Source organism: Prionailurus viverrinus, chromosome C2 (assembly GCF_022837055.1).
Source record: "Prionailurus viverrinus isolate Anna chromosome C2, UM_Priviv_1.0, whole genome shotgun sequence".
Lineage (NCBI taxonomy): Eukaryota > Metazoa > Chordata > Mammalia > Carnivora > Felidae > Prionailurus > Prionailurus viverrinus.
The window spans coordinates 46,783,280-46,796,719 of record NC_062569.1 but is presented as its reverse complement, the minus strand read 5'-3'; the positions used below and the strand labels follow the sequence as shown (position 1 = coordinate 46,796,719).

The window sequence follows — 13,440 nt, the reverse complement described above, 5'->3', positions numbered from 1 at the left end:
CCTTTTGTTTCTTCTATGCAAGATGGATGGAGAAAACCTGAACATCATATTTTTACACATTGTACCTTATTTCTGTTTTACCCAGCTCCACAGTCTTTTCTTGACCTTCTATACTTGAGTATATATGTCTTCTCTACTTGGATATATACTAGAACATATATATATATAAAACATTTCTTTTTCTAAATGTTCCTTTTCTGAAGATGTGGCTATATTTTTCCAGCCTTCCCTGATAAATGTCTGCATTCTCTTTGGTAATGGATTACCCCAGGAACTTCTTGTCTCCCTGTTTTGCTATGTTTTACCATCACCAGCTGTCAACTGGACAACTCCATATGAAGAATAACTGCATGTGAATACTGCATATTGAACACTAAATTCATTGTGTCTTTCCTCATCAGCCCTCCTTCCCTTGCATTCTTCCTTCTGTATTCCTACTCCTAGTGGATGGCTTGACTAGACGCTTGATTTTCTAATTATACATCTTGGAGGCTTTCTTGATGTCCCATTTTTCTATCTTGCTATATCTCACTGATCCAGTTCAATTCTCTATCCAGCTCAACACCCAATTTTTCTCTGATACTACCCTTTACACATTTTTCCATCATATGACAAGATGATTCTTTCCTCCACATTTGTATTCATGTTGTTTTCTCTGATCCAAATGTTCTCTGAACAAGCTACAGTTTCAAAGCTCAGTGACAATTTCAACCTTTCCATGAGGTCTTATTTCTTGGCAAGCCATTTGGACTTTGTGCCATCAGCTCTCTTACTTTCTGATATAATAGCATCACGTATATGCTTTGTCTTCTTTGAGGAGATCAATGGAAGGCAGGTAGGCTCTGTGTCAGATGCCCCAGATTTCTTCTTAGTGCCTTAACATATCAGTTTCCTTTTCTATAAAATGAAGTTAATGTAATACTAAGAAGTCATTGATATAATTACATAAAATAATGTAACTAACACTTCTTTTACTGAAAATTGGCACCGACATAATAGTTACTTTCATTATGATTTTCAATTTCTATTTGCTATGGCCTAAACCAAAAGGAGTTACCTACATTGTTTGTTTAAAAATTGCTTATTTATTGACTGTTTGGATCTGATATTTAAAAAGACATTTATTGCTTCATCTAATGAAGAATATTTAATGTTTCTGATGAAGGATACATCAAGTCATTTATAGGTTTATGATTTTTTGTAATAAACTTAGAAGTAACTTAGAAAATGACAACCTTGAATAAATGCCTGTGTTTACATGAAAATGAAATTAAGAGTAAAACCAAGCAAGAAGAGACTAAACTAGAACTTGGCCTATAGTCCAGCCATATTGGCCAACTTCTATAATGTCTCGGGTTTCTTTGCCTCTGACTTTCCCTGCTTTGATCCCTGCAATGCCCAACCTGGAGATAAATCTTCTAAAAATACCATTCTCATCATGTTGCTTTCTTGCTTAGAAATCTTTAGCATCTCTCCATGACTTAATGAATCAAGACCCTAATTCTTTGTCGGAAATTCATGGTTATACATAATCTGGACCCAATTTATGTACCCAACTTCATCATCTATTATTCTAGCAGATGTGATCCATAAAATCTTTCTATCTTACATATTCAATAGTTTATGACCTAGGATCTGACACTTAACAATGCCTCTAGGGCCATCTAAATAATGTCTTCTTTGGGGTGGTTAGGTGGCTCAGTGGGTTAAGTGTCCAACTCTTGATTTCAGCTCAGGTCATGATCTCATGGTTCATGAGACTGATCCCCACGTCAAACTCTGCAGTGGCAGCATAGAGCCTGCTTAGGATTCTCTCTCTCCCTCTCTGCCCTTCCCCAGGTTGTGTGCACATACTTTCTTTCTCTCTAAAATAAATAAACATTTAAAATACATATATACATACATAAAGTTTTCTTTACTGGAAACTTCCTTAACTATAAGAATCCATATTATTAGTACCTGAATTAATCTCAAATCAAAATACACTCATTGTTGCTTAGAAAGTGTCAAGCTCTGTGACAGAAACTTTGAGGAGAATAAAGACGAATTAGTTACACTCTTTGACTTCAGTCTATTACTAAGTTCAATGAAATCCATAGAATGTGTTTCAAAAATAGAGGAAAGAAAATGTAAGGCACATGGTGTGTGTGTGTGTGTGTGTGTGTGTGTGTGTGTGTGTGTGTATTGGGGGTGTGCTCAGAAAATGTTTTCAAGATGAGTTGATATTTAAACTGTGCTTGGAAGAAAAACTATCCTAAAGACACAATACACAATGTGTCTAGGACCCATGATACTTCTAGGAGTCCATAGATAAAATACTTTTAACTTATTTTAATATCATAAAAATTTAATATAACAGTAATGAATATATAATAACAAATTCAGCCAGGATTGTGCTTGTTTTTATACAAATAGAATAATTTTTAATATTTTGATGGTGGAAGGAACCCCTGAAGACAAAGTGACTTGGGTTCTCAAAAGTTACGTTGTCACCGTGCCTAGAAGAATAGATGCGATATGAATGGGTGGAGATGGAAAGAGGAAAACATATGAGTAAAGGTCATGTTGTAGGAAAAAATAAATAGGGTATATGTAGGAAATTCCTGCAAAAAGAGTGTTTAATTAAATATGCATAATGATGGCTAAGAGATATAGGACAATAGGTAAATACAGAATGTGGAATGGATCCATATTATGGAAGCCATTATTCATGGCAATTTTAAAGAGATTTGAACTTGTTGATGTTTATATAAAACGTTGTCGACTAGGGGAGTGACATGATAACAGTTTTCTATATCTAGTGCATTCATTTAACAAATATTTACTAAGCATCTAAGATGTGCTAGACATTTTGCTAAGTACTAGGCACACAGTAGTATAAGAGGGAGTACCTGTCATTATGTAGCCAACATTCTAATGAATTCCAGAGACAATAAATACACAAATTATCAAATAAATAATAATTTCCCAAAGTGATAAGTGCTTTGAAGACAGTAGAGGAGGAGAACAAATAGAGTAAACACAGAATACTGTTGTAGTTGAGAGGGTCAGGATTCTAAGCTGGAGGAACATAGCAAAGAGAAGACCAAGTTCAAATAACTTCAAACAACTTCAAACAACTTCAAACAAGTTCAAACAACTGGTAGTTGACAAATCTATAATGAGGTTGTATGACTGGATTGAGTGTATCAGAGAATGAATTCAATCAGAGAATGAATGCATGGAATGAGGTTGGGAAGGAAGTTTACATTTTTGCACTTGATTATAAAACATTTTATGTCCTTGTGTCCCTATCCTTTTTAATAGTTTTTTACATTTATTTTTAATTCATACTAACTTATTTCTTTTTTATTTCTCTGTAAAATGGCATTTTGAATCATTTTTGGAATGCAATGGTGTGCTTAAAATTCTCTTCTATTCTGTGCAACATCTATCAGTGAGTTGAGATTACGAAAGGCATTCAATAAACATTTGTATGACTGGTTTGTTAGACAGCAGATATATTCAGATATCATATGAAATTCCACTTAAAGGAGCCAAGAATTCACTTTGGTCTTAGATAAAATAAATTGTCATTTAGTTTACAGAGTCCTATGAACATCTAAAATAAAATAAGAAGTATCTCATGGTGCTTTAAGTAATATTGGCCTTCTTCTTTGATAAATTCCTTTAGTACTGTTACAAGAGCACATCAGGGTCCATTATTCAATTTGGAATCTTATTTATTGTCATGGTAAACCAAGAAAAATGCTATCTAAATGCAAAACTTAGAGATTATTTTTGGAAGTTCCAGCATATATGCATATAGTTTCCCTCAATGTCTCCAAAAAATTTTAGCAAAATTAAATGAAAGCAAAAATTCAATTTAAAAGAAAGATTCCATTAATTGATATAAGCTTTGGAAGATTCAAGAAGCTGTGCTCAGAGTAAGCACCAATCTATATTTATGGAATAGTTAAGGAAAACAATATTATATAATTGTAAAATAAGGTTGCAACAAGTCTCATAGATTTTGGTATATTCTGTATTCTATATATTCTGTGTTCTGTATATTCTGTATGCTATAATGTCTCTAGATAAAACAATTTACTAAGGACTGTAGCATAATATATTTGTCATAATCATTGATCTTAACTGCTGCAACCTTTGGAGGGATTATTGGAATCTTACATTTTATTTCAATTTTTGTTAATAGAATTAGTCTCCTCCCACTTGTAAATGAAAGGTTGATTATAGGGAGTTTATATTTGTGATGGGCTTGGCTTTTGAGAGTGATGAATAAATATTAATAATATTGTATTTGGGTAACAATCTTCAAAGGATTAAACAAATGGGAATTAATCCCTCAATTAGTCTTCCTTCAATTAAAACTGGTAACTCCCATTCTCCAAGAGAGCAAAGTGAGTCAAAGAAACTTAATCCTTTGATTCTGTGTGAATTTCATCACTTTCCAAAGAAACATTAAGCTGTAGTTTAGAAGAATGGGGATTTTAAAGTGCAAATAGATTTATGACTCTTGAAGTTAGAGTGATTTATTATTAATTACCTTCCTCTTATCCTTAAGTGTACATCAAGGCATCACTCCTGTGCTAAAATCCAAAGAATGTTTATATTAGATCTTCATTTATAATCAAGTTTTGTAGACTTAATTTAGGAATTTTATTACATAAATATGTATAGACCATTCAATTTAGCCACGTATTTTTGAGTATAATATCATAGATAGCAAGTTTAGAAAGGATTAATGTGCAAGACAGAATTCTGTATGGGAAAACACTTTCTTAATTTTGTCCACTTGGGGCTTATATATGACCTTCTAGTCCAGGAATTTATATTGAAATATATATTTGCACGTATTCTGGTAATATGTGCACATAGGGGTTTCATGGAAGGCTTAGGATTTTTTAGAAAATAATATGGTTTAGAATCACTGCACCCCATATTTTAGGAGAACAACATAGAATTTACAATAAACTCTAAAATCTATATGGTAGTATCTGATATGAATTTCTAATTCCTTCACACTTAGGATTAGTGGCCTGCTGGGGACCACCTGTACCAGTACTGATAACAGAATGATCCTATCAGAGTGAGCTTTCCAGGTTTGGGTCCGTGATATCCTTTTCGTAACACTTCTGTGGTTTGTGCTGAGATAGCTTCCTGATGCTGCATAGCTAATTACAAATCATAACTTTTACCCTTATCTTGTTAACACTGAGTGTTGCTGAATGATTCTGCAGTTGTAACTTTTTTTTTAAATTTTTTTAACGTTTATTTATTTTTGAGACAGAGAGAGACAGAGCATGAACGGGGGAGGGGCAGAGAGAGAGGGAGACACAGAATGGGAAGCAGGCTCCAGGCTCTGAGCTGTCAGCACAGAGCCCGACGCGGGGCTCGAACTCACAAACTGCGAGATCATGACCTGAGCCGAAGTCGGCCGCTTAACCGACTGAACCACCCAGGCGCCCTAGTTGTAACTTTTTAAAAATGTTTTTATCTCAAAACAATCTCAAACTTAAAAAATGTTAAGAATCATCCAAATAGCATTTTCCTGGGCGATTTGAGCTTGAGAGGCTAACACGATGCTCCATCATCCCTGCACACTTTACTATAGAACGAAGATATTCTCTTATATAACCCTAAGACAACTACCCAGGAAATTTATATTGATACATTACTACCATATAATCCTTGGATTCCATTCAAGTTTTTCAAATGGTCTCAATAATGTTCTCTGTAAGAAAAGGATCCAGTCCGGAATCATGCATGCTATTTAGCTGTCATAATCCTTTAAACAACTTCAGTCTGGAATAGTTCTGTGGTCTTTCTGAGACTTTCACAACCATGACATTTTTGAAGATTATAGACATTATTTTCCAGAATTATTTCAGTTGGATTTTCTCATGTTTCCCCATGATTAAATTTAGGTTTTCAACTTGAGCAGACATACCACAAAAGCGACTCTGCATTATTCTCTTTCATCCTGTTAGGTGACACATGGGTTTGTTCCGTTACTGATGATGTTAACTTTGATCACTTGTTTGTGGTGGTATCTTTCAGGCTTCTTATCATAAAGTTACTTTTTCCCCCTTTATAATTAAGTATTTTATTGGAGCAAGTATTTGAGGCTAGGTAAATATCTCATTTTTCGTTAAAACTTCAATTTATTCATTTATTTAAATCAGTGTGGATTGATAGATTGTTTTATTTAATAAGTTGCAGTCCAATATCCTCATTATTTACTTTAATGTTAAACTTGTCCAAGACTTAGTCACTGGGTCTCCTTTGAAGGCACTTTTTTGTCCTTTGGACATTTCTCCATCATTTTTTGAGAATTTCTTTCTTTCTGACACATGATTGTCCAGGTTCATATTGCAATATTCCTGCCCAGTGATAGATTGAGTTACTTGTCCAAGGAGTTCTACTTTCCTTAAGTGGACAGTGATATTTAGAAACTAAGATCTGGGTGCTAGGTGTTCTCATTACTATTGGAGGTTGCTGGTTCCCAGCTGCTCAGGGGAAAAAGATAGGAAATATATTTATATATGTTACATATACACACAAATATATTTTATTATTTTTACATATGCATATTTATTTAGGTGTGGGGGTAGAGATATATGTTTACATATAGATTTATACTTACATCCATATGTAGTTTATCTATCTAGAATATGAAGAGTTCACATTAATATCTCTATTTTTTTTATTTAAAAAATTTTTTTTCAACGTTTTTATTTATTTTTGGGACAGAGAGAGACAGAGCATGAACGGGGGAGGGGCAGAGAGAGAGGGAGACACAGAATTGGAAACAGGCTCCAGGCTCCGAGCCATCAGCCCAGAGCCTGACGCGGGGCTTGAACTCACGGACCGCGAGATCGTGACCTGGCTGAAGTCGGACGCTTAACCGACTGCGCCACCCAGGCGCCCCTTAATATCTCAACTTTAAATGCAACAACATAGAGTTCATTCTAGTTTTTGCCCCTTCCCTATTTGTAACTCCTTAGTCCAACATTGAGAAACTAGGCTCTTACTATCCTTAATATCATTTATTTTATCAATTACCCTTATGTATCTAATCATTGCCACACCTAACCTGGATGTCCAGCTAGAATATACTTGAGATGATTACAGCCTTAGCTGACATCTGCCTAAAACTACATATACGGCTGCAAGTGAGAACCACCCAGTTAGATCCAATAAACTCACAGAATCATGAGAGATAATAATACATTATTGTTTGAAACGACCAAGTTGTGTTGTGGTTTCTTATGCAACCAGAGATAATCAGAAAAATGAGATCAGCAGGACAGAAAAGAAGGACAGCAAGTACCGAAGCACCTAAGAAAATTACCTAACAGAAATTTGGAGGACGATAAACACTAGTATCTTCTCATTTTACATCACAGCTTTGCCTAGAAGTAGCCCTAATACTATCTAGAGGGCAATACGGACATATTCAACTACTTGAACTATCACGTTTACAAATGATTTCATAGGAATTGTGACTGCATGATCTACACAAAGCAAGATTCGTAAAGACAAATTAAAATAAGAAATGTAGAACTAGTTTTGTCTTCTTAATTCTCTAAAGTATCTTGAAAGGTCAATTAAATTGTACCTCATTTTTCTTATCTCGAAGGTCCTTTTTTAATCTGTGTATTTTGCCTTCCAAGGAGCTGCACTATAAGGTTACATAGAGAGTCTTAAAAAATCATGAATGAAGAAACCACACAGAAATTTAGTTTTCCCTCAAACATCTTTTAATCCCCATCTTGTTTTAACGGTAGAATCTATTCTACTGCAGCTTGCCTTCTCTTTGTGGCTTGGCCTGCTTCTATTCTTGGATGTTTGGAAGGCCAATATATTGCAAATTTATTGCCAAATGAAACTTTGAGCTTTGCAAAAGATACAGAATTCCATGGAGACCATGAGAAGGATATTAGAGAAATACTTAGATCTCATGTGAAGTCATTGGCAAATAAGCAATAAACAATGGGAGAAGAAAATGTTAACAAAAATAAGGATAGGCAGGGGTTTCAAAAGAGAATGATTGTTAAAAATCAAAGACTTAAGAGAGAGCTTTGCAAAGAATGATTAAGCATGTGTGTATTTGCAAGAATAATCCTCCTTATTATCATACTGAAAAAAAAAACACATTTTGTGCACATATGATATCATGCAATAGTACAAGTTTGTCAGTAAATTGCACCAAGAAGAAAACAATGTTCTTTGTCTTTTCTAAAAATTGAACCATGTTTGCAATTGTAAACTAAATTTAGTTAAATATTAGATTATATTTAATCACATTTTTATAATTTTGGTTTTATTTTTCAAAATAAAGTTCCAATCACAATCTTTTCCTCTATTTTTACAAATGAAATTGTAGTGTCAATTTAATGTTGATTCATTTCAAGTGCCTTTTCTCCCTATATTAAACATATTAATCATCCCCAGATGAGGAAGTAAAACTCCAGATTAGTAGCCTCCAGATTAGTAAGAAATAATTTTTTGGATAATGGTTTTCATTATCAGTTAAGGGAAGATATTTTCTTAAGTAACTCAGAGCTTGCAAGCAATGGGTAAATAGACTTTAATATAATAAGTTCAGGTATTAGTTTACATGAAATAAACAACACTAAGATAATGGAAAACTTCTCTCAGGAAAAGATATATTCAAAGGAAATTTTGTATTTGATTTTAGATATTTTAAGAGAATACTAAATACATCACAAAATGTTAAATCCCACAGTCTTTCTACTCTCCTTTCATTCATCCAGGCATTTGGTTGAAAATAAGTGATTTCATCCAGGCAGTTGGTTGAAAATAAGTGATTTCAAATGAATTTTAGGCACAGAATTCTTTTCCCACTTCTTCCCTTTATCCCTTCCCTTTTCCCACATTCTTTCTGCCTTAAATTCTTTTTCTCTGGAGCTTACAAGAAAGGCATATATATAAAACATATACAAGTATACAGCTGTAGTTGAATCAAGGGTTCCAAACCCAAAGTCAATTTATCCAGTCTCCATGTACCCTCTTGCTGTGTTGGCATCTGGGATTCTTCCATGATTCCCTAAGAATTAAGCTAAAGATGACTTGAAGCCACTGGACTATCTTCAGTGTTCTATCAGTTTAGAATCCACAATTCTGTCAGTCAGATGATTAATTATGGCACTATGTGGTCATATTTTACAGTGTCTGTATCATAGTGTTTGCCATTCTTTTAGAAATTCCTTCCTGTGGTGGGAAATAATTGTCAGATTTGTACTACATGGCTCTTCAATGTTTATTCTTATCAACTGAATGAAAAGAAACAAATGGCCTAAGAAAGGTCAATAAGGTTTAACTCCTAGGAATATGTTACATGGATCAAAGATGTTATTTTGATGTGGAATGGTCGATCGAATGAAGATACACAATCAGCTGTGTTGTAGACATTTTAGACTATTCCAAAAGCTGGAGAGAAGGAAGAAGGGAGAGGGAGAAAAGGAGAAAGGGAGAGGGAAAGGGAAAGTGGGGGGGGGGTGGAGAGAGAGAGAGAGGAATAATACACAAATTCAGAGACAGGTAAAATTTTACTGCTAACTAATTTCCTAATGGCTTTTGAGTTCCCGGTACCATTTCTTTATAGTCTTGAGTGCCTAGGACTCTGTGAAATTTTCTTTTATGTTTCATAGACATACACATATATAGATATAGATATTCCTTATTGAAATAAATTAAGTTTACTTGAAACCAAGGAAATTTTGATGGGCATACAGGCTTAAATTGGAAACAAGAGCCGCCCAGTAAGTAGTCTAAAGCATTTGTTATATATTTCAGTATATATAGAGAATACTTAAAATTGTTTATCTTTTGACTTATATATATTATACTTCCAAGGGTATTCCTTAAATGAATAAGCAGAGAATACAAATATTTTTGCACAATGTCACATAGCATTATTTATAACATCAAAACTGGAAGCAAGTTTAGCATGGAACAGTAGACTAGTAGCTAATAAAGAATGGAAGAGTCACGTAATGAGCAATTATGTAGCCATTTCAAATGTTTTCTAAGAACATTTAACATAGGCTGTCACATTATACAACCCTAGGAGGTGTGTCATAGTCTATGTAAATGATGTCCTTTAGGCTTTTGCAGTGCCCAGATGATACTTGTATACACAATACATGGCATATTAATGATATATTAAACATTAAGCCAGGTTTGACATTATGTTACTGTCAAATAAAAACTGAAGTAGCATTCACCCAAAACTCTTTGGTATAATCCCAAATATATAATTTATAGATTTAAATGAATATATATACTATTCATTTAGATAGATTATAGAGATATATGTCAAATTATCATAAATTATCTCTGAATGTCAGAATTATGAATGATTTTTTTTTAATTTTAACATTTTCTTTTTTTTCTATAATGAATGCATATTGTTGGAATCAGAAAAAAATGATAATTATAATTTTAATGCTGCTATCTGTTGGCCTGTTAAACATCAAACACTGGGTTTATAAATAACAAAATCTTCTATTATATACCACATCTAATGTGCTCAGGTATCACCTTCATGGAAATTCTGTGGCTATGCTTTACATTAACACTCAACTATTAATTTTCTTTTATTATTCAATACTATCTGAGATATCCACTGTATTTATGAATTGCTAAACTGGGCACTTTTCTCTAATAAGGATCTGACTAGACTTAAATACACTGAGAAACAAACTCACATTTACTATGGTCAATGATTTTGTTGACATAATATATAATTATTATTTTGCAAGTTCCTAAACTATAGGAAAGACAGAAGTCTCCAGGGATTTTCCAAATCAGTAATAGGCTTTGATTTCTCTACACTATAAATGGATTTAACCTCTAGATGTACTGGTTTTCCCATTTGCAAATTGATGATATATAAGCTTGCCTAAATGTCCTCTGGGGATATGATAAAGATTGGTGTAATTTAAACTAACAGGAAACATTAGATTTAACTATGGCATAAACAGGTAAACAAATTTGTGAAATGTTTTAATACCTTTACAGAAAGGGACATATTAAAGAGGTCTGGGGACACTTGACAAAATATTGACAATAGTAAAGTCCCACTGTGGCGGAAAAAGTGACCTAGCTCACACATTGAATACGTGTATCTTCTACCCAACACAACATAATTTTCCAGTGAGTTTCAAAGAAGGACCACAAGCAACCTTAATATGAGAACTGAACTGTGTGGGGCCAACCAGTCAGTTAGAACCTAATCCTAACAAGCAAGTGGTCACAACTTGGGTCCACACCCAAGTACCATGCCAATATCAAAGGATGCATTCCTGTTGTCAGTCTGCTCCTTCACCTTAAAGGTACTAGTCAAAGAAATACTAACCATGTATTATTAAGCTCCAGTCCTGTGTGCCCACTCATGGTTTTAGTATTCTACATATATTATTTCTAATCTCCAGAAAACTCTTTAAGTAGATTTTCTTATCTCCATTATACAGAAGAGGAAACAGAAGCACATAGATTTTACGTGATTTGCCCAAGGTCATTCAGTTAGTTGGGGTTGACTCAGCATTCAAATTCAAGGGTGTGAAACACAAATTGTTCTTATACTTTGATTCTTCCTTCCTGTTACTGAGATTGTAAGTGTTGAGACCCTCAATGTTAATGAAAATATATGTCTTATCTAGGAGACAACTCATAGATGGCCAATAGCTTATTTCTGTTTGTGGATATGATATGATATGATATGATATGATATGATATGATATGATACTGCTTTCAAATAGCTTCCAAGATTTATTATTTTTCAAGTGATTTGTATTATCTATTACCATATAACAAGTTACTTTAAAATGTAGCAGCTTAAAACAGCAAACATTTATACTCTCATGGTGTCTGTGCATCAGAAATCCAAGCATGGCTTAGCTGGCTGCCTCTGGCTTAAAGTCTTTCATGACATTGCATCAAACTGTCAGCTTGAAGCTATGGTCTTATCTGAAGGCCTAGTTGGTTTGGAGAATGAGGAGAAGATTTGCTTCCAATTTCACTTGTGTGGTCCCTCACCAGGTGGGCCTCAAGTCTCGTCACTGGCTCCACCCAGATAAGTGATCCAAAAGAGAGTAAGACAAAGCATCAAACACCAAAAACACGGTCTTTTGTAACTTAATCTCAGAAGTGAGATTCCATCTATTCACTTCATTAAAAGTGAATCAGTAAGTTCAGTTTATACTTAAGGAGAAGAGGTTGCATCTTATACTAGAAGATGAGGATCACTGGGGACTATCTTAAAAACTACCTATCACATGATCTAACACAATTGCCCAGACAATAGAAGATTATGATATCTACTTACAAGTTTTCTATAACTCCAGAATTGTTGTAGTCAGGACTCTAATATTAACTAACAGAATGCCAATGTAATCTGGCTTAAGCAAATATAGGATATTTATCAGGTAATTCAAAAGTTATGTATGGGTCAAGCTTCTGACAGACTGCATTGAATGTTTGAATATTAGCAGGTACCTGTCTGTCTTGTCTCTACTCTCTCTGGCCTTATTTTCTTCTGAGTGCCTTTATTTTCTGGCAGGCTCACTCCACATTGTGTAAAGGTTAATTCTAGTGACCCTGGGGGGAACATGATATATAGTGGCCACTATCTTTTTGCAGAGGCCAAACGAAATTTTTCATTGGTTCTCTGAATAATTAGGACTATGGCATGTGCCATCCCTGGTGTGGGGTTGTGGCTACCCTCATATGAATCATACGAACAAAGTGTTTTAGGGAAATTGGTTCTAAAAAGTAAAAGGTTACAAGAATAAGGGGTCATTTTATGGGAAGACAAACATTTTAAAAATATCTAAAGAAATAAAGAAAAATAATCACAATGTTATAGGCTGAATCGTGACCCCCGCCCCCGCAAATTTATATGTTGAAATCCCAACACCCAAATGACTATATTTAAAAATAGGGCCCTTATGGAGGTGATTAATGTAAAATGAGGTCATAAGGCTGGGACTTGAATCCCCTTGTCATCTACAAAAAATCCTGAAGTTGTCAGTATTGTATTTGTTTCCTGGGCCTCCCATAACAAATTACTACAAACCAGGTGACTTAAAACAAGGGACCAGAAGTCTGAAGTCAAGTTGTTGGCAATGTTGTTACCTTCCAGAGTACTATTCACAGACAGGTAATTACAAACAACCTGTTAAATTGGACTGAATAGGAATTATAGGAAATTCCTTAATGGAAAAGAAAATATTTTTTCAATAAAATTTTCTATATAGAGTTCAAATGTAAGCCTCAAAGATTCCTTAATGTAGTGTAATTTGTAATAATATCATAAAACAAGTCTTTGTTAACATTATTGAATTTTTATAAAACTTATGACATAAGAACAAAAAAAGTCTTTTAACAATTATAACTAAGTATATTAGTTTT

The 13,440-nt window shown here is 34.0% G+C and overlaps 1 long non-coding RNA gene across 4 annotated transcripts in view; it reads left to right on the top strand.

Annotated features, from left to right (window-relative positions):
- The window catches only part of LOC125174806 (uncharacterized), a 51,502-nt gene that overhangs the window by 16,394 nt on the left and 21,668 nt on the right, over positions 1-13,440 (top strand). The window contains exon 2 of one of the 4 annotated variants that reach the window (XR_007155566.1): positions 5,030-5,108. The exons of 2 other annotated variants lie outside the window; for them this stretch is intronic. This is a non-coding gene — a long non-coding RNA (uncharacterized LOC125174806). The remainder of the gene's footprint in view (positions 1-5,029; positions 5,109-13,440) is intronic. One more of the 4 variants, XR_007155570.1, reaches the window with a different exon arrangement.